Source organism: Podarcis melisellensis (genome assembly GCF_964234715.1).
Source record: "Podarcis melisellensis genome assembly, chromosome: 12".
NCBI classification, from domain to species: domain Eukaryota; kingdom Metazoa; phylum Chordata; class Lepidosauria; order Squamata; family Lacertidae; genus Podarcis; species Podarcis melisellensis.
Genome location: NC_138544.1, coordinates 12,101,398 through 12,122,128, shown reverse-complemented (window position 1 = coordinate 12,122,128; position 20,731 = coordinate 12,101,398). Strand labels below are relative to the sequence as shown.

Sequence of the window (20,731 nt, the reverse complement as noted above, 5' to 3'; positions counted from 1 at the left end):
GCAGACCAACACGGCTACCTATCTGTAACTATCCCTCCCACAGTTTAAAAGACCATAGATTGTTTAATTAGCCAAAGGCCTGGGAGAAGAAGAATGTTTTTGCTTGGCACCTAAGATATGTAATGAAGGAGCCAAGTGAGCCTCTCTGGGGAGAGCATTCCACAGGCAGGGAGCCACCAAAGAAAAGGTGCATTCTCATGTTGCCACCCTCCAGACCTTTCATGGAAGAGGAACATGACAAAGGGTCTCAGATTATGGTCGTAGATGAATACCACCCTTGATCCATAAGCTGGAGGTCTCTTCCAATGGCTCAGCCATTGGCAGGAGTCTGATGTGAGCCAGGGGCTGAGAAGCATTCTTGCAGTCAGGACGAAAGACCAAAGCAGGAGGCGTGTTTAAGGAGCTAGTCTGTGGATCAAAGACAACTAAGAATACAGAACTCAGCAGTAAAAAGGAAGATGTTTTTGCTCACGCAAGGCTCCATTGGAACATGAAGTCCAGGTACACCTCTACCTAACTAGGAGGAGCCAATGGCTAACCTGGGTGGGCAGAGTCAGTCCAGGGCTGACCGAGAAGACTTCACTGAGAAGGCTGGCTCTGCAGATGGGGCAACTGTCCACCGATCCTTCTCCTAACTGTGGAAAAATGAAGACACAAGAGCATTGCCAACAGTGGGCAGTGTCAGGCACCCAGAGAAACAGTCCAACTACTGTACATTAATTGGAAGAAGAAGAAGATTCTCTTTGTTTATCAAATGACTGTCATAGGTATTATGTATAATAGGAAGGTTGGTAATTCATGTAGAGTCTGTGCCAAGCAAAATGCAAGAAGGCAGCCATGCTTACGTATTCATACACCTTCACCATTTAAAAACCATAAAATGTAGGGCAGGGGTCTAGTTTTTACATGTACAGTGGAACCTCCGTTTTCAAACTTAATATGTTCCGGAAGATCGTTCGGCTTCCGAAAATTGTTCAAAAACCGGAGCAGTCACTTCCGGGTTTTCGGTGTTCAGGAGCTGAAACATTCCAAAAAGGAGGCGTTCAGGAACCAGGGTTTGGCAGTAATAGAATGAGCAGGGAAGAGGAGAGACTGCATCCTCTTTCTTTATTGCTTCAAACAAGGTTTGCCCAACCCATTTCTAATACCAGGAATGAGGGAGGCCATAGCTTGAAGCAATGAAGCACAGCTGGGGAAAGTGGAAGAGACCAGCTAGCTTTACACCCTTTCTCTCAAACAGTCCGTTTTGTGCAAAACCAGAAAGAGGCTCCACAACTCACTTTCTATGTCATCAGGACAGACCATCCTCCACCACCATCACATCCAGCTTAGTTCTTCTGGGCAAGAATAATTATAGAATCTTAAGAGTTGGAAGGGGCCACAAAGGCCATCTATTCCAACCCCCTGAGATGCAGGAATCTTTTGCCCCAATGACCCTGAGATTAGGAGTCGCATGCTCTACCAACTGAGCTGTCCCGCCATCACTGTTTGACACCTTCCTAATAAGATTTTCTGAGTGCACCTGCAGACATGGGAGAAAGCTGCAAGAGTCATTTTATGCTTGCTAAACCGTAGTGTAGGACCCCGTGAGGAACAACTGAAAAGGAAAAACAACCTTCCACGAGAGAACATCCCAATGTCAAGGCAGCACCTTGGATTTGAAACCGAGGTGCAGAAGCAGACAATTTGGTAAATATTTAATGAAGTGCTCTGTTCCTAGGTGCTACCAGAAGCATAAATCTTCCCCAGCCGCAGACCCCCAGCCTTCCTCTGAACTGTCAAATGGGATAATGTGCCGGCACAGCATTCGTGTAAGAGAACAAGCAAGGGCAAGCTAATCAGCAGAAAGTGCAGTAATGTCTGGAGCGCTCGTGTGCTGCGGAGACTGGCTCCCCAGAGCTCTTCTTCGCAGGCAGCTTGTGGCTTTAGCCACTGCCAGTTCCGAAAATATGCCGCGCTTCTTCCCAATCTCCAAACAATATGACAGCTGCCAATGTCAGCCATGCGCCTTTCCCCATTTCCCCAAACACCGAGCTGAATCACAGACTTATCCCTGCCTTTGATTTCAAAGAGGCTCGCAAGCCGCTTTTTGTCTGTTCTCTCTGGAGGGAAGGAAAACGTTGCATTTGGGCAAAGGCAGGTTTCCCCAAACTGCTACCCTTTTCTTCCAGCTGGGGAAAAAAATATTCTTCCACTTGCAAGGATGCATCTTCTTATTTGCTTCACTGACGCCCCACTTTCCCCCCCAACGAGGAAACATCATGGCACACATCATGCTCCACCCACCCCCGCCAAAAAAAATTCATCTCCACAACAACCCTGTGAGGTAGGTTAGTATAAAAAACAACAACTGTCTGGCTCAAATGCACCTGTTAAGTCTCTTGGCTGAGTGGGGATTTGAAATTGGGCTTCTTCCTCTATCCTAGCACAGCACTCTGAATCACTAAAACACACTCCTGACCCTGTGCACAGCCTGGAGAAAGGTCAATGGAAATAAAGTTATTCCAGTGCCTCTCTTAAACATACTGAACACAGCTTGAGGCAAACAGGGATTTCTGCTTTTCATCTATGAGGCAGAATACTTTTTAAAAACAAACTTTTCTTTATTTCCTTTCCGAAGGACATAGTACAAAGAGCGAATGTGAACACAAAATATACCTTGACAGTAGGGTTACAGTACTTGGTATTGTGTTGTTTAGTTCTCATTCAAATCAGAAGACTTCCTTTGCCTCCACAGCAGAAAAAGGAAGTTCTGTGGAGTTGTGCATGCACAATGGAACTGCTAAATGGCCACAGGTTGCATATAGAAGCAATGGCACAGTAGGCTGTGGGCACCCCATTTGTTAAAAGCTCTGAGCACATAATAGTTAAGTTTTCTGTCAAAGCAAAGCTCAGTTATTTTCTGTCTGCTCCGATGAGGCCCATAAACTCTCACAGACTAGGGGGCAATACTAATTGGGCTTTGCTTAAATGGCAAATCCCTTTTCAACTTGTCTGATTTTATAAATGTCACATTTTTATATGTGTGACCTTTACTGACTTTTCTCTCAGACTTGGAAGGAAAGAGGGAGAGGGAGAGGGAGAGGGAGAGGGAGAGGGAGAGGGAGAGGGAGAGAGAGAGAGAGAGAGAGAGAGAGAGAGAGAGAGAGAGAGAGAGAGAGAGAAGTTCAAAGATGGGAAGGGGAGATCTCTTTGATAATAACAGGGAGATGCATTTATTTCATCATCAACAACAACAACATTCTTTACTTGACATTCATAGTCCACCCATTAACCATGCCATCTGGGTGGTACACAGCTGTGTGGTTTTATTTTTTAAATCAAATATAAACAAAGAAATCAAAACAATAAAATCAATGCAACTATGCACACAAAGCCAATGCAAGCATCATAAAATCATGTTAAAATGGCATTAAAAACCCGTAAAGACAATATATTCTGAATATTATTTTATTATTCAGGTGGAGATAGGCTCACAAATAATGTCTGCTCTTTCCATTGTATCTTTTACATTTCAACCCCAAAGAATTTATTGGGGAGAGGGGCAGAGAAAGACAAAGAGGAAGACTCCTTCCCCTCCCTCCTTACCTTCCTTTCCCCTTCTCCAACAATTTCTCACCTAATCCACTAATTCAGAAGTCAAAGCAGTTTTCTGCCACCTATCACTTGCTAAATATCCTGTGCTGGCCAAGGGTACAAACCAACATGGCAGGACAAAATTCCCAGGGAACTCACACAGAAAGACACACAAGTTGCTAAATGCCCTTTTTATTGCAGTTTACCAAATAGCTATGAAAAATGTGCAGGTACAGCAAGGCCTATCAAGCACAGAGAGGGGGCTAGATTTTACAAATATATATGAATTGAGAGCGGGGGAGGAGGGCTAGCTTTGGCCTCACCCACTGCCAGCACTACCCGCCCCCATGTGATCCTTGAACACTTTCACCCACAGAAACACAGCCTTTGATATCAAAAATTTTCCCCACTTCTGATTTAAGGAACTGAGTAATCCTGTCAATTTTAAAAAGCACTGAATATTGCAGGCTTGTATATCACTTAATTCCACTTAGCAAAGGAGCTTTTGATCTGCTTAACCAAAGGGAAAATAACAGCTTAAGGACTCATTGACCGAAAGAGATGGCGTGCTGATTGTTCCAGAGAGCTACATTTTATTTTAATTTGGAAATAAAGCAGCTAGATAGCTAAGAACCCAAGTCTATTACAGCCCACTCTTCAGCTATTGCATAGAGGGAGGGCAGGAGGGGGAGAGGTCGGGGGGGGGGGCAAGAGGATGTTCCCTTCTTCCCAGCTATGGAGCAAGGAAGGTCAAATGAAGCAAACCTTGTCACCATTTCCTATCGCGCTGGTCTCTCGCATCCCACTGAATGAGCTTGCCTAGAGCAATTCAGGCAAAGGTTTGTCTTTTTTTTCCAGTTGTGGCTTCCATCTTGTCCAATGCTCTTTCCTGCCAGGATGTTGTCAGTGGCTCCCGGCTGGTTGCCCGGGAAAGTATGTAGGCAAGGAAAAGTTTATTACCATCCTTTTTTATTTCAATTTTTACAGAGAACCCAGCCTCTTGGATAATACCGTTGTCCCGAGTGAATCTCCCACTTCCTCATTCCTCCTCCTCCTCCTCCTCCTCCTCATCATCATCATCTCCTCTATGGGTGCTGCTACGTGCCCTCTGTCTTTGAGCTCTTTGCTCCCCTTTCTTTCTTTCTTTTTTTTATTTGTTCAACACATAACAAAAAGGACAAAATAAACCATAGTGAGAATACCATCAGTTGCGCCTTACACAGAGAATTAATATAAATTTCATAATCCATAAACTGTATTTGTCTCTTCTTTTGAAACCCGACTTCCCATCTACCCCATAAATCACATTACCATTCTTTGCTGCCAATACGTGTTATTACTTTCATCTCAAATCACTTCAAAATTTGTTAAATCGTATAACTAGTGAACGATATTGCTGGAATGATTCAAATACCGCTAAGGATATTAAGTCATTATTATTGATTTTCAAATATATTTTAAATACTTCCCATTTTGACATGAATTCTTTCCTTGGTTTGCTCTTTAATTTTTCGGATAGGCTATCTAATTCAGCATAATCAATCATTTTTTTGGACCCGCTCTTGTCTTGAGGGAACTTTTTCACTTTTCCACATTGTAGCTCATCCGTCACTTCTACGGGTGCTGCTACGTGCCCTCTGTCTTTGAGCTCTTTACTCTCCTACTTTCAAGTCTCGCCAGGTTCTGGGAGATGGAGGGTCTGGAATGCTTTCGAATGACAACGTGTCAGCCAGGTGTTGCTCTGGCTCTCCCACGATTGCCCAACTTTCCCCCTCATCTGCCTCTGAGCTGCAACCCCTCAAACCCCTGTTGCAAATCTATACTGTCTTCCTCTTCCTCCTCCCTAGAAGGATCAGGATGTGGAGGTGGTCTCTATCATTCCTCCTTTGCCCAGTCCCTGACATTTCCAGCAATTCTCAAGGCTGTCTGGAGTCCTGAGCATGAAATTTTCACACTGAACCATCCTGTTATGAGTTCCACTTGTCCATTATTCATTAAGCTGCTTTACCCAAGTATACTGCAAGTATACTGCAAGTTAAAATACATGAAATGTTGGAGAAGGTTGAGTATTTATCCTGGAACAAAAGTCCATTTTAGGCATTTGTAGATGAACATCCTCCAAGCACCGAGACCCAACAATTTTGAACCCCTGCTCCATGACAGTGGGAAGCTGAATGCAAAAAACAGACAACAATGGACTGTCAACTGTGAAGGGTAAATCCAAATTAACCACATTTTTGTTTTAGCTATAAGATCAAATCTAAACATTCTGCTTCTGGTTAGCGAGGAGCCATTGTGGCAGCTGCTGAGTTCTGAATGCTAATTCTGGAATCCAGGAGCTTATAAGAAAAGGTTAAATGTATTTAAGAGCTCAGGAACAGAAATTGGATCAGTACAGAAGAACGGCTTGCCATCCGTCCACTGGGATAAATGGAACATATGATTCCCCCTCTAGATCGTCTTCGTTATGTTGGATTTGATTTAATTATTTGAACCAGTGGTTTCAGAGCCTGTGGTTAGTTAAATAATAAACGTTTCAAAATAGCGCCATCCAGTTAAATCAATCTACACGGGGCGAATCATTCTCATCTGCCATCAGCAATCAATATGAAGGTCTTTGGCTTAATTAGAGCATTACAAAGAGAGGTTAGTAGATATTCTTTTATATCAAAATGAGACTTCAGTGAACAGACTAAGCAGTACAGACATCTTGTTAAACAAAAAATAAAAGACAGACTTGCATTTTTGCCTACATAGTTTGTAAATGGAATTTGTGTGGGCCAAACACCTTGTGAAAAAAATTCTTCATCACCAAGTGCATATGGAATCCATTCCCACAAAAGGCAATGATGACCACCAACTTAAAGTGATGGCTTTATAAGAATATAACACATATTTATGGAAGTTTGGGCTAGCAGGGGCTACTAGCTACAATGGCTATACTCTGCTCTATGGTGGGAGGCAGTATGCTTCTGAATACAGTGGTACCTCTGGTTATGAACTTACCATACTTTGTTCCAGAGGTCCGTTCTTAACCAACAACTGTACGCACATAGAGTAAACCAGAAAAATCCAAGGGTCCTCAGTTTTGCAGTCTTCAGATTGTCAGTCAGCACCTATGAACATTAGACCTAAGTTCAGCTTTCCCCAGGTGTGGCCTCTGTGTTTTTATCTGTGAAACAGGTTTTGTATGAAAAGAGACTGCTAAAGTGGTCAACACAGTCTCTTTACTAAGTTAATAGCTCCAGGCAAGTCTGTTAACTGTCTCTTTGCAGGTCTAAAGAGTTCTAGTGACTAGTTGACACAGAAGGTACTAGCTGGAGATGCTTCCATTGTCGTGTACATATATAAAAATAAAATTTGATGAGATACAGTGTCCAGAATCTTTATATTCAAAACAACTTTACTTTCATAAACACATAACTGAGAAGAACATAGGGTATCTACAATCTCATGCTTATTCACTTTGTTCGTTATAGAGAGCACAGGTTTCTCCCTATTAACATTTAGGGATCTTCCTCCCTCTGCTTCACCCCAAACTGACCACGCCAACACACACTGCCTCAGCGGCATCCAGAGAAACCTCTCTCAGTAGCCATACTCTCACTCTCTCACCCTCACACACACACACATGAGCAGAAAGCAGTTAAAAACGACAGTTGCTTGAATAACAGTCACAACAGAATGGAATGCCTTTCTCATGTGACTCATCACATGAGATAGCTACTACCAAAGGAAAAACCCCATGCCAAAAATACACAGCAATTCAGCATAAGCCCACTTTCCCATTTCAGGAAATTAAACCATTATCCTTAACATCTAGAAGGTGGTCTATAGGGACCAGGCCTTCCCTGGCTGGTGGTGATATCATTAGTGAGGGTAAAAGAACTGTTATAGGTTTGGGGGGAGAATAAGGAGAGATCCATCTTGGACAGGCTGGCTGAAGACTGGCTTGGAGAGATGCCTTGGGCTCCAGGGCTGCACTGCTGTGAATGTAGCAAAGCAACATCTTCCAACTGCAAAAATCCAGTCCTAGGCACCAGAAGCACATGAACCACAAACAAGGAGCACTTGCCTGGAGGGGCAGCTTATATATTACATGCTAGACTGAAAGTCCCTAATTTGAATCCCAGGGTATATCCTAAACCAGGAAAGTTTTTTGAGGGGTCATGCACAGCTGAGGAGGGATGTGGGTGGCGCTGTGGGTTAAACCACAGAGCCTAGGACTTGCTGATGAGAAGGTTGGCGGTTCGAATCCCCGCGACGGGGTGAGCTCCCATTGCTTGGTCCCAGCTCCTGCCAACCTTGCAGTTCGAAAGCACATCAAAGTGCAAGTAGATAAATAGGTAACCATCTAGGGGTCCTTTACTTTTACCTTTACTTGCTCCTTTTGAATGGGAGGGAAAACCTCCAGCCCATTAGCCCTCCAGATGTCCATCATTCAGGCAGACTGCAAAGCAGCAATACTTTTACATCATTCCTACCTAAAGTCATGCAAACTTTGTCAAATCCCAATACCATATTATTACTTCAGATAATGGGTCTTTCTCCAGTTACACAATTATTTCCCCTGTCTATCTGGCTGTCTTTTTATTTTTGAGGTTTTAACACTGATTAAAGACAAAGGTGTGTGTCACTGCTAATTTTAACTTTAAATTACTTCAAAAGAAGAGCTTTTACACTAGGGCATATTTGAAGGAAAAAGTATGTCTCTGCTCAAATAAATTATCTTTTCTTTTTATATTTCTTTCCCTTCTCAATATGATTTAATATCTTTTGAGTTTGAAATTGAGCTCTCATTTCTCTCTGTATACCCAGAGATATAACTTATTTGATCCTCAGCGATAAAACTAAAGATACTTGTAATTCTCTGAACTTTATCGCAGTTCCACTGGATTATGATTCAAAGGAGATTCTTCCCCCCAACACCCCAATAGCTTTTATTTGGAAAAGAGATTGAAAACAATATTGAGTGAGAAGCAGGGCCAGCCCATGACACGTTGATGCCCAAGGTGGAACAAGAAATGTCAGTTCCCTCACTGCGAGAACTGAAGTTACAGGGAACCAGGCAGAGGGCCTTCTTGGTAGTGGCACCTGCCCTGTGGAACGTCCTCCCATCAGATGCCAAGGTGGTAATGGCAGCTGAAGGCAGCCCTGTATTGGGAAATTTTTAATGCTTGATGTTTTATTATGTTTATATATAATTGGAAGCTGCCCAGAGTGGCTGGGGCAACCCAACCAGATGGGCGGGGTATAAATAATAAAATTCTGGCAGTTCCCTCATTGAGAGAAGTGAGGTTACAGGGAACCAAGCAGAGGGCCTTCTTGGTAATTGTGTCATCCCTGTGGAACATCCTCCCCGCAGATATCAAACAGATAAATAACTATATGACTTTTAGAAGTCATCTGAAGGGAAGTTTTCTAACATTTGATGTTTTCCCGTGTGTCCGGGACTGGACAGAGGAGGAATGGTGGAGTCCGCCTCCCCACCCTGACCCTTCCAGGGAGGAGGAGAAGGAAGATAGTATAGATTTACAACAGGGGTTTGAGGGACGTGGCAGCTCAGAGGCAGATGAGGGGGAAAGTTGGGAAATCGTGGGAGAGCCAGAGCAACTCCCAGCTGACACGTTGTCATTAGAAAGCATTCCAGACCCTGCGAACCTTGAAAGTAGGAGAGCAAAGAGCTCAAAGACAGGGGGCACATAGCAGCACCCGTAGAAGTGACGGATGAGGAAGTGGGAGAGACGGGGGGGGGGGTGGAGATTTACTTGGGACAATGCCATTATCCAAGAGGCTGAGTTCTGAAATAAAAAAGGACAGTAAGAAATTTTCCCTTTTTTGTACTTTCCTGGGCAACCAGCTGGGAGCCGATGACCCTACGTTTGATGTTTTAATTTGTTAGAAGCAGAGTGGCTGGGGTAACCCAGTCATATGGGTGGCATATAAATAATACGTTGTTGTTGTCGTCATTGTCATCATCACTATCCTCTCTCCATTTCAACAGTGGGAGGAATGCTGAAGAAGTACAATAGAATGGTTGGCAGTGATGCTGGATTCTTAAGCCAATGAGCCTAGAGGTGCCCAGGTCAAGGAGATCAGAACTGGTGTCTTGTTTCTGAGCATCATGGCCAAGGATAATCCGGTTCTGCGGACTTGAAAAGTTGGCCTCCTGCAATTTAAGCTATACATGAGTTATAGCTGTAAGGTGGTCTTCCCCTCCAGATTCTTTGGACTTTAATGCCCACCCCTACCTCCAATGTGGTCAATATCCAGGATGATGAAGCCCTCTCAGCCACTTCTTAAGACTGTTGAGGGGACGGGATTTATTTATTTATTCCCCCATGCATGACCTGAAAAATACATAGGGCATCATGCACATCAGTATGCAGTGAATACTAATACTACTACTACTAAGATTAATAATTTATTATTTATACTCCACTCATCTGGCTGGGTTTCCCTGGCCACTCTTGGTGGCTTCCAACAAAACACTAAAATACAATGACCTATTAAAATTAAAAGCTTCCCTAAACAGGGCTGCCTTCAGATGTCTTCTAAAAGTCTGGTAGTTGTTTTTCCCTTTGACATCTGGTGGGAGGGCGGTCCACAGGGCAGGTGCCACTACCGAGAAGGCCCTCTGCCTGGTTCCCTGTAACTTGGCTTCTCGCAGCGAGGGAACTGCCAGAAGGCCCTCGGCGCTGGAGCTCAGTGTCTGGGCACAACAATGGGGGTTGAGACGCTCCTTCAGGTATACTGGACAGATACAAATAGCTAGCATGCCCACAATCTCCATGAGAAAATCCCTAATACTCATCACAGAAATACTGACACTTTCAGTTTGTGACAGGTCAATGCTCAGAACCAGTTTGCTGCATGCGCACATTCTGTTTTGTACAGCAAATTGAAAAATACCCCCCTGCGCACACACAATGGCCACATGTCTTATCATCTCTTGCTGCCATCTACATAAGAAATCTAGAAGAACGGTTGTTTAGGGAGATTTGGTGGGGAGGTGGAGTTGATGAACATATTACTTTAAACAGTATAATAAAACCATCATCCTCCACCCGCCTAGAAGCATCAAACTGCCGTTTAAACCCAGGCTTGTTTGTGAAGGGGGTTTCTGGCAGAAGTGAGCATGGGATGCTAATGCTCTGATTTGTATTCCAGTCACAAACTGCGCTAAAATTGCCACCTACCATGAATATTCCATCAATAAAAATTCAGCCAGCATTTCTCACTCGCAAGTCAATAATCACAATAATTTATTTACTAAGGAGACCCATTGGCAATAGTTCCCAGGCGCTACATGCATATATAAAAGAAATGGGAAAACTTCAATAACCAGAAGGAATAATAAAGCCTCAGAACATCTTCTTAGTGACTGAGCTTCTGTGAACTTTTACAAAGATCATTTGGTTGGCGATTAAATAAAAGCAGGGGAAATCTGCAAATGGTAGCGGTGAACAGAGGTACATTCTACAAGGTTTAATCTTGCATGGGGAGGAAGCTGATCCAGAAATAAATAGTGGGGAGGGAATAGCTCCAGTGTATAGCTACATGAGAGAGTGTAGGATAATCTCAAGTTTGTTTCCACCTGTAGCTAATGGGTGCAACAACTGTTCACAATAAAAACAGAATGAGAAACAGTCTAGGAACTCAGTTACATAAGTAAAAACAAACAGTGTTTTGAATGGGTTATAAACATGCAACACCAGATGGTGCTGTAGAGCAGAAAACTTTTCTACAGTTTTACATAGGGTTTTTTCTCTCTCTTTTGTTATAATGATCTAATTTCTGATTTATTTATAGCGTTCCTGTTCCCACCATGTGTAGATCCACCCCAGGCTACCTATAGCATACCATCCTATCTTGCAAAATCCACACCAAGCTCTAGTTTCAGATCTGGTTCATAGTAAAGTTGGAAGAGTCCCCACCACCGCTGCCGCTCTGCCCTCAGACCCAGACCCACAGTTCATCTCAGCCCTGAGAGAAATGCCATGTCTCACTTCAAATCCTTCTGGGGGGAAAGACACATGCAACTATTTTGTTACATACCCGCCAACATTTCTCTGATGAAAATAGGGACGTCCTATTCCATCATCATCATCATCATCACCACCACCATATCCTGCCTGTCTGATGAGGTAGCTTCCAACATTTATAAAAACATAATAAAACATTAAACATTTAAAAACTTCCCTATACAAGGCTGCCTTCAGATGTCTTCTAAAGGTTGTATAGTTACTTATCTCCTTGGCTGAGGGATTGCAAAATTTAATAATAAATTTTTACATAGCATATATTTAGTTAGAACAATCCTGCAAGTTACTTCATCAGTATGATCATTCATTTACTCCTCAGGTGAGGTTGAGAAATAGTGGCGTATCTTAAGGCCACTAGTGCATGTTTACTTGGGGAAATGAGAGGTGTTCCCGCCCCCCCCCAAAAAAAAATTTATCCCCACCCATTCGGAAAGTCACCTGCCACCACTGGAAGCCCAAATGGGAGCAGAAGGCACTGAGCACCTAGCTGACTTCTAGCTGACTTGCTTGGGATTTGTCTATCTCTCAGCTTGCATGAATGACCCAGCTGGCAGAAAGCCCCAGGTGCACACATTTATCTCTTCTGCACTGACATCATCTCTGGTTAACAGTTAAAGGTTCGAAGGTAACCCTGTGTGAACTATGGACATCAATGGAGTCTACATCTTGTCAAACCTCTATAGAGGCCAATTCAATTGCAGACTCCCTAGACCAGGGGTTGTCAACCTGGTCCCTACCGCCCACTAGTGGGCGTTTCAGGATTCTAGGTGGGCAATAGGGGGTTCTACGGCACAAACTGACTCCTCCTTCCATCGAGTACTGGTGGGCGGTAAGGAAATTTTACCATCAAGAAAGATGCATTAGTGGGCGGTAGGTATAAAAAGGTTGACTACCCCTGCCCTATACAAACTTTGCCAATGAAATGAGGGGTGTGATGGTGGTGAACTGGTGGATACATGACCTTGAACCTTTTCCAAACTGGAGATTATGTTTCCTGCCTTCCGGCTGCAACCCTTGCTTATCCTTTCAGTTTTCTCTAAGCATTTTGCTGCACTGTGCTGAAGCTGCTGTTATTTATGGTAAAATAAGCAGACACTTCAGGCAAGTGTTTCACATTCCATTCTGTATGGTTATCAAAACCTTTGCACTGCGCTCTCCCTCTCTGTCTCTCTCTCTCTCTCTCCCCTTCTCATCTAATATAATCCTTTCAGCATTGCTTTGGAGCACTTGATCATGCAAGTCTGCAATCAATGTAATTTTGGTGTGTAACACTTTGGATATCATATGGATTTTGATACTTGTTCAAACAGGTTGCCATTATCTTTCAAGCACATGCTTCTAAGGAAGATTACTGATTTCCGATTCACGCCATCATATCTGCTGTTCTCAGAAAACGAAACGACAGTGGAATGGACTCCATAAGAAAGCGATGGACTCTCCTTCCTTGGAGGTTTGTAATAATAATAATAATAATAATAATAATAATAATAATAATAATAATATTTATACCCCGCCCTCCCCAGCCAGAGCCAGGCTCAGGGTGGCTAACACCAGTAAAATTACAGTAAAAACATAACAGAGGAAAAAACAACAATTTAAAATACAGGTTAAAAATGCAATTTAAAATGCAGCCTCATTTTAAAAGTAGCCCATAGATCAAAACCATAAAGGGAAGGAAACATAAGGGTCAGACTGAGTCCAAACCAAAGGCCAGGTGGAACAGCTCTGTCTTGCAGGCCCTGAGGAAAGATGTCAAGTCCCGCAGGGCCCTAGTCTCTTGTGACAGAGTGTTCTACCAAGTTGGGGCCAGTACTGAAAAGGCCCTGGCCCTAGTTGAGACCAATCTAACCACCTTGTGACTTGGTACCTCCAAAGTGTTGACATTTGTGGACCTTAAGGTCCTCCGCAGGGCATACCAGGCGAGGTGATCCCATAGGTATGTGGGTCCTAGGCTGCTGAAACGAGCACTGTTTGTGTATACAAGTCATTATGGGGGGGTGTCTGTGTCCAATTAAGTAATCATGCTTATGAACAAAACCAAAAATGCTCTGAAAGATGCGGGATTAAATCACGTTGCCAACGGAATTTAATTCAAAGCCTCCTGTTCATTTCCATGTTCATCTCCCATTAACATGGGTGCTGCCTATTAGGTGCTGAACAGGACCTGTGACAGAGCCTTTTCAGTAGCATCTCCATGGCTGCAGAGCGCCCTCCCTGGTGAGGTGGGTTCATTATTAACATTCAGGAGGATTTTCAAAACATTCCTGTTCACCAAGGTTGTTCCTGGCAACCTTGACATTCTTAGTTGTGAATGTATGTCCTTGTTTTTAAATGTTTTTAGACATTTTTAAATGTTCTTAATGTGTTTTAGGGTCTTTTGCTGTATTGTTTTTACTGCTTTGTTTTTCGCTGCCCTGGGTGCCTTTATGAGGCAGTATGGGCTAGATATTTAATAAAGAATATTGGTTATTGGTTTGTTTTTGTTGTTTTGTTATGTAACCCGTAAGGCCTATTACTGGTAGAAATCAATCTTCTCTTTCTGCTTCTCATCAAGAGGTTTATGGGTTCATAAATCCTCTCACTTCAGTGGAAACAGAGTGTTTGTATTTGAAAAGAATAATGAAACAGTGCAGAGTGAGGGGTTGAGGTCTTTTATCATAGCAACGGGATATGGGTTCATTCCTACATCTTTCCTTATAAGGACCCCAAATTAATACTCTGCCTAGATTCAGGCTTCAGGGTACAATTGCCACCAGGAGCTCAGTCCATTCATAAAAGTTGCACCTTGATGCATCAGCTATCGTTACGTTCCTTTACTCCATAGCAATTGACTTGTCTTCTTCTGTTTACTTTATTTTGCAATAACGGGGACAGCAGATTATAATAGCTTTTCTGTAGCTATTCCTCAGCAAGTCTGATGTTGGAATCTCAAGCAGATAAGGCATGTTCTGATAGTTTTGCGGTGTTAACTTCTGAGCTGTGTAACAGCACTGTTTTAGAGAAGACCTGAGGTTCTGGTTCATCATAAGCACGGCCACAAATTAGTACTAACTCTGAAAATCAGCACTGATAAATTGGAGGCCAAGAAGAAAGTGCTGAATGAATCAAATGTCTATGGTGTAATAGAAGCAATTAAGCAAGTTAATTGGCATTTTCCCTGAGCATGTTGGAAATTAGCCATGGATCAAAATTGCACCACAAAATCAAATGCTGATGTATAGGCAGGATCACAACCCATTCATTGGTTTTAACGCCTTTGTTGAAGTCTCAGTGCAATTTAATAGAATGTCAGATTTTTAAAAAAATAAACAAACAAACCAGTTTTCAAAATATTTGTTGGCTAAGTTTGGAATGGTAAAGCATTCAACATTTATGTGCTGAGCATTTCCTAACAGAAATATAACTGGGTAAGCCAAGTCTTATGTTTCTGGGGAGAGATATTTGCATTCACATTCAGGAAAAAAAGAGGTTACATCTAAGTGCAGTTTTTATTGAAACATGGGTAAAAATTGCTTTTCTCAAAACAAAGGATAATAACATGATTTATCGCTGTGGTCTAAACCACTGAGCCTAGGGCTTGCTTAGCAGAAGTTCGGCGGTTTGAATCCCTGTGACAGGGTGAGCTCCCATTGCTCGGTCCAGCTCCTGCCCACCTAGCAGTTCAAAAGCACGTCAAAGTGCAAGTAGACAAATAGGTACCACTCCGGCAGGAAGGTAAATGGTGTTTCCATGCGCTGCTCTGGTTTCGCCAGAAGCGGATTAGTCATGCTGGCCACAAGACCTGGAAAAACTGTCTGCGGACAAACGTCGGCTCCCTTGGCCAGTAAAGTGAGATGAGTGCCACAACCCCCGAGTCATCCATGATTAGATCTAATGGTCAGGGGTACCTTTGTTGTTGTTTATTCGTTTAGTCGTGTCCGACTCTTCATGACCCCATGGACCAGAACACGCCAGGCACTCCTGTCTTCCCCTGCCTCCCACAGGTTGGTCAAACTCATGCTGGCAGCTTTGAGAACACTATCCAACCATGTCGTGCTCTCTTGTCCCCTTCTCCTTGTGCCCTCCATCTTTCCCAACATCAGGATCTTTTCCAGGGAGTCTTCTCTTTTCATGAGGTGGCCAAAGTATTGGAGCCTCAGCTTCAGGATCTGTCCTTCCAGAGTGCACTCAGGGCTGATTTCCTTCAGAATGGAGAGGTTTGATCTTCTTGCAGTCCATGGGACTCTCAAGAGTCTCCTCCAGCACCATAATTCAAAAGCATCAATTCTTCGGCGATCAGCCTTCTTTATGGTCCAGCTCTCACTTCCATACATCACTACTGGGAAAACCATAGCTTTAACTATACAGACCTTTGTTGGCAAGGTGATGTCTCTGCTTTTTAAGATGCTGTCTAGGTTTGTCATTGCTTTAGGGGTACCTTTACCTTTTTTGGGAAACCCTGCTATAAAGGTAAAGGTAAAGGGGTAGCACAAGGCTTCCCTGGAAAAGACCCTGATGTTGGGAAAGATGGAGGGCACAAGGAGAAGGGGACGACAGAGGATGAGATGGTTGGACAGTGTTCTCGAAGCTACGAACATGAATTTGACCAAGCTGCGGGAGGCAGTGGAAGACAGGAGTGCCTGGCATGCTCTGGTCCATGGGGTCACAAAGAGTTGGACATGACTAAACAACTAAACAACAACAACAACAGCACAAGGCTAGGGGGCCACAGAGGGATGTGAGAAGTGAAGAAATTTGGATTAAAATTGTATATTTATGTTAAAAAATCAATAAAAACTATTATTAAAAAAAGAGAAGTGAAGAAAAAAATCATTTTAAAACTAAATAAATAAATAAAATAAAGTGTGTGGGTGGCTATAGTATTTTATCTAGGCAGCCAGGGCTCCTCTGGATGATAATATCTTTTTGCACCAGGTCAGTGAAGACCACTTGCTTTTTAGGATTCTCCCATATATACAGAACTCCCTGTGCACCTTTTGGACTGTATCTGCAGGTTTCCCCCTCTGTGTCAAATAACTGGGGTCAAATAAGTGTTTATTTTTTATAATACAGCGGTACCTTGTCGAGCATCCAGGATCTGTTCCGGAGCCCCGGACGCTCGACAGAGCATCGCTCTACACATGCATGTGGAGTGGTTTTGCACTTCTGTGCATGCGCGAAGTGCTAAACCCAGAAGTAACCTGTTCCGGTACTTCCGGGTTTGCCGTGGACGTCCGCTGAAATGGATGGCCGTGGGGGAGGACATTTGCAGAGTGTCAGGGAACTGACATCCAAAGCGCCGGAGGCGCAAAGGCTCACTGAGGGTGAGAGAGCAGTAGCAGCGGAAGAGGGAACCAGTAGAGGGCGAGCAAGAACTCCAAGGGAAAGTGAGTCGGAGGGATGGCTCAGAGACGCTTCAAGCGAAACCAGTGGGGAGGTCTCAGGACCTCCTATAGGGACACCCACACCTCGACGGAAACTGTCACGCCGAGAGGCCAGACGACGTGTTTCCGTTAAGGAGCTTTTATGTTGGAAACGTTTCCGAAAGCAGCCACTTTCGGATTCTACTAGTGATTGACGCAGCCATGCTGGAGGGGCTCCGTCACAGGCAGAGGTTTGAAAGCCTGATCAAACTCTGAGGGACTTGCATTTTACGCACAAGCAGCTCATCGTCCCATCACACAGAGGTATGACTGTACAGTGGTACCTTGGGTTAAGAACTTAATTTGGTCTGGAGGTCCATTCTTAACCTGAAACTGTTCTTAACCTGAGGTACCACTTTAACTAATGGGGCCTCTTGCTGCCGCCGCACGATTTCTGTTCTCATCCTGAAGCAAGGTTCTTAAACTGAGATACTACTTCCGGGTTAGCGGAGTCTGTAACCTGAAGCGTCTGTAACCTGAAGAGTCTGTAACCCGAGGTACCACTGTACATGGAAGATGGATCTCCCTTGGAAGTCTTTGGACTCCCCTTCCTTGGAGATTTCTAAAAAGACTGGATGGCCATCTCTCATGGATGCTTTAGCTGAGTTTCCTACGTTGCACAATTTACAAGATGATGTTGTGCCTGGGTAAGAGTTTAGGACTTCCCTTTGTTTATTTTTATTGCCTGAAACTAGATTTGTTTTCATTTGTCCCTGGAGAACACCCTTCTTGATTTTCACTCAAGGTGCATTGCAGCTATCACAGCACCTCTCTTTTAAGGAGGAATTTAATTTATTCTCCATCATTCACTTGCTCTGTACAGGGAACTGCCCTCCCCTCCTCATTGTTGATTTTTATATGAATCTCAGAAGCATTTTGGAAATACACAATAACAAAAGTATAAACCTTTCACAGTGAACCTTAGCTCAAGGTCTATTTTAATTCTCTGCAGATCTAAAGACAAAGGTAGGTCGTGTCAACCGAAAGTCACATGCAAATTTTCCCCACTGCTTTGCCCTTGCAGCTCTTCAAAGTGACCAGAAGGCTTAGAAATGGATAAAATCACATCACCAGCTGCAATGAAAGATGTTAGTGCTAGTATTAATATTGTTATTACTTGTGGAGCTCTGCCCCCCCCCCCCGTTCAGTCAGCCACCAACTTGCCAACTGCACCAGTCACAAGACGTTCTATTTCAAGAAATCACCCCAGCTTCCCTGTTCTGCAGAACCATTTTGCACCCGTTTTCACCTTCACCCCCATGCTGATGCCCTCTTCTCTCGCCTCCTATTCTGCAGCACCCCTTGCATACAGACAACCATCATGGTAACCCCCTGAATCTTTTCCTCCCCCCTTCCCCACAGCAACTACTAGATACACTTTTCACATTCTGTCCAGTTATGATGCTACCATCTTCTGAAGCCCACTTTCTCCTTCTCCTCTTTTCTTGACTTCTACTCGTTCCTTCTCCTGTGCTATTTTTTTTTCTAGAAAAAAAGGTGCCATAACTCACCATGAATGCCTCCCTTGTTCTCTTCTAATGGCAATAGCACCCATTGGAGAGGCGCTGGAATGGCGTTCTAGTGAGTTCTGGCTGAAAAAAGGCCCTGCTTCCTGCAACCCTCTTTGCACTTCTTTCTTTCTTCTTCCTTTCTCTCTCTCTCTCTTTCTCCCTCTCTCTCTTTTCTTTCCTTTTCTTTTTAGGACTAAAAGGTTTGTTGTTGTTGTTGCTGCTGCTAATGATTTTCAGTTTCCTTCCCCTTCATTCTGCGGTTCCTTAATTTTTTTATTCCCCCCCCCGCACATTCCAAATTAACTTAATTTACTCATTTATCCATCTGCTTTAAATATATACTCTTTTAAAACTGCAGTTCTCCATTTTCACCTTCACACCCTTTCCCTTCCGATGGGGCCAGAACTCTGACTTTATGCGAATCCGGAATTGCGACGTAGTGCTACAAATCCTCCAAAAGGAGCTATGCAATGATGGACTAGCATAGATACATTAAAGGGAGATTATCATTAGGAATTTATACATTGCTGGCTGGCTGGGCATGTGAGGAGCCAATGCCCTTTCAGCTGGTGAAGCACACCTCCTGGAAGAAGCCACTCACTGGCCAATTTGTAATCCAACAGCTGGCAGGGGAACTTGGACCAGCTATCCAGGCGGCCAGGGGGAATTCCCCCAGCTGGCCATGTGCATTCCTGTTCCAGCTGCCTGGGGGTGGCAAGTGAGCGCCAGGATCTGCAACAGCCGCCCACTCAGAGGAAGGCTGAAGCATCCATTATAGGGAGATTATTATTCGGAATTTATACCCACGCTTCCAATAAATTCCCAGGGTGACTACGAAGGACCTAAACCACTAGAAACCATATTGCCACTAACACCTGAGGTTCCTTTTGAGGAAATCTTCAGAGCTACATAGAAGCATGATTTAAAGAGAGAGAGAGAGAGAGAGAGAGAGAGTGAGAGAGAGAGCGAGCACCGAGATACTCTGGAGGCTGAATTCTGCATTCTTGCCACATCCTACACTGATTTTGAACTCCTGTGTACATCAACCTGCCTATAAGTCCACATGGGGTCACTCAACAGATAATTTCCATATTTTAAGCTGTGCCCAATTGGGAAGTGACAGGACATGCACACAAACACCTCTGCCGCCACCTTTGCTGTTTCTGTTACTGCCAGAGCTCCTCTCAGATTGTCAAGCAAGAGCACCGCATTTTGCGACCTCTTGCTACTCTGTCTGAATAGCAATTTGTTTGGCTTGTTCATTAGAAAAATACCCTCCGGCGAAATCACACTGTCTGAAAGCCGAGCTAAAATTTTTGTTCAGCCATTTAAAGCCGTAGTCTTTTGCTGTAGGTCATTAGTGTGCACATTATCATACCCAAGAAACTATTAGCATTAAGCATGGGCTCTGGGGGGCGGGGGCGGGTTGAACCTCAAGCATTTCTGCAGGGGAAGCAGCTTCTTATCTGAAGCATCAGGACAAGATCTCAGACAAGCCATCTGCACTGCTGCAACTGGAACTAGAATATTGCAGTCGTTATAAAACGTTCGTTATGGTGAGCACTACCAGTAACTGAGTAACGCACCAGAAACTTCCACAACACATGTTATATTCATTTTCAAAGTCAAGCAAGGTTTAAACAATCAACAAATATCACCAGTGGAAAGGATAGGCGTCAAGGTTCACAGCAATGTTTACGTCAAGATACTCCACAGACTTCCCTGCAAAAATCAACTGCAACTACATTTCTTCCTGTGATATGCTTGAACGTAGCATAGCGCTGTCACTCAGACCTTAAAACCATGCATCGTTTATCACCTTTCCTTTCTTCGCCGCTGGGTCTACATGCCTCCTGCTGCCATCTTCTCCGGCCCTGTTCTTTCCCTTCCTCCTCTGATCTCTTTGTATTCCGCAAGGGTGTCACTATCCATAATTCATTCTCTTTATGAGTTTCTGTACACAGAGAGCTCTAAAGAAGCTGCCAGCTTCCCCGACTTTCAATAAGGCACTACTAAACACAGAAGCTGATGTTCGAGAGAAAATGGGCAGCGAGGCTCATGGAAGCGGAAGGCATTTACGCAGATGGTAACAAGCAACAAGTTGTGCATTAAATGATTATGGTTTTGACAACTCCTAGGATCTCATTACAGCTATTCCGTAAAAAATCAAGCCTTATTATTTATTATGTACAATGAA

The 20,731-nt window shown here is 43.7% G+C and overlaps 1 protein-coding gene and 1 long non-coding RNA gene across 2 annotated transcripts in view; one reads left to right on the top strand and one right to left on the bottom strand.

The window, feature by feature from the left end:
* The window catches only part of LOC309353577 (transmembrane channel-like protein 2), a 134,017-nt gene that overhangs the window by 3,938 nt on the left and 109,348 nt on the right, over positions 1–20,731 (top strand). The gene's annotated exons all lie outside the window — the stretch shown is intronic.
* LOC309353640 overlaps positions 5,603–20,731 on the bottom strand; it is a 103,357-nt gene continuing 88,228 nt past the window's right edge. The window contains exons 4-6 of the long non-coding RNA XR_014161957.1: positions 9,828–9,926; positions 6,583–6,692; positions 5,603–5,746 (exon numbers count right to left, since the gene is read on the bottom strand). This is a non-coding gene — a long non-coding RNA (uncharacterized lncRNA). The remainder of the gene's footprint in view (positions 5,747–6,582; positions 6,693–9,827; positions 9,927–20,731) is intronic.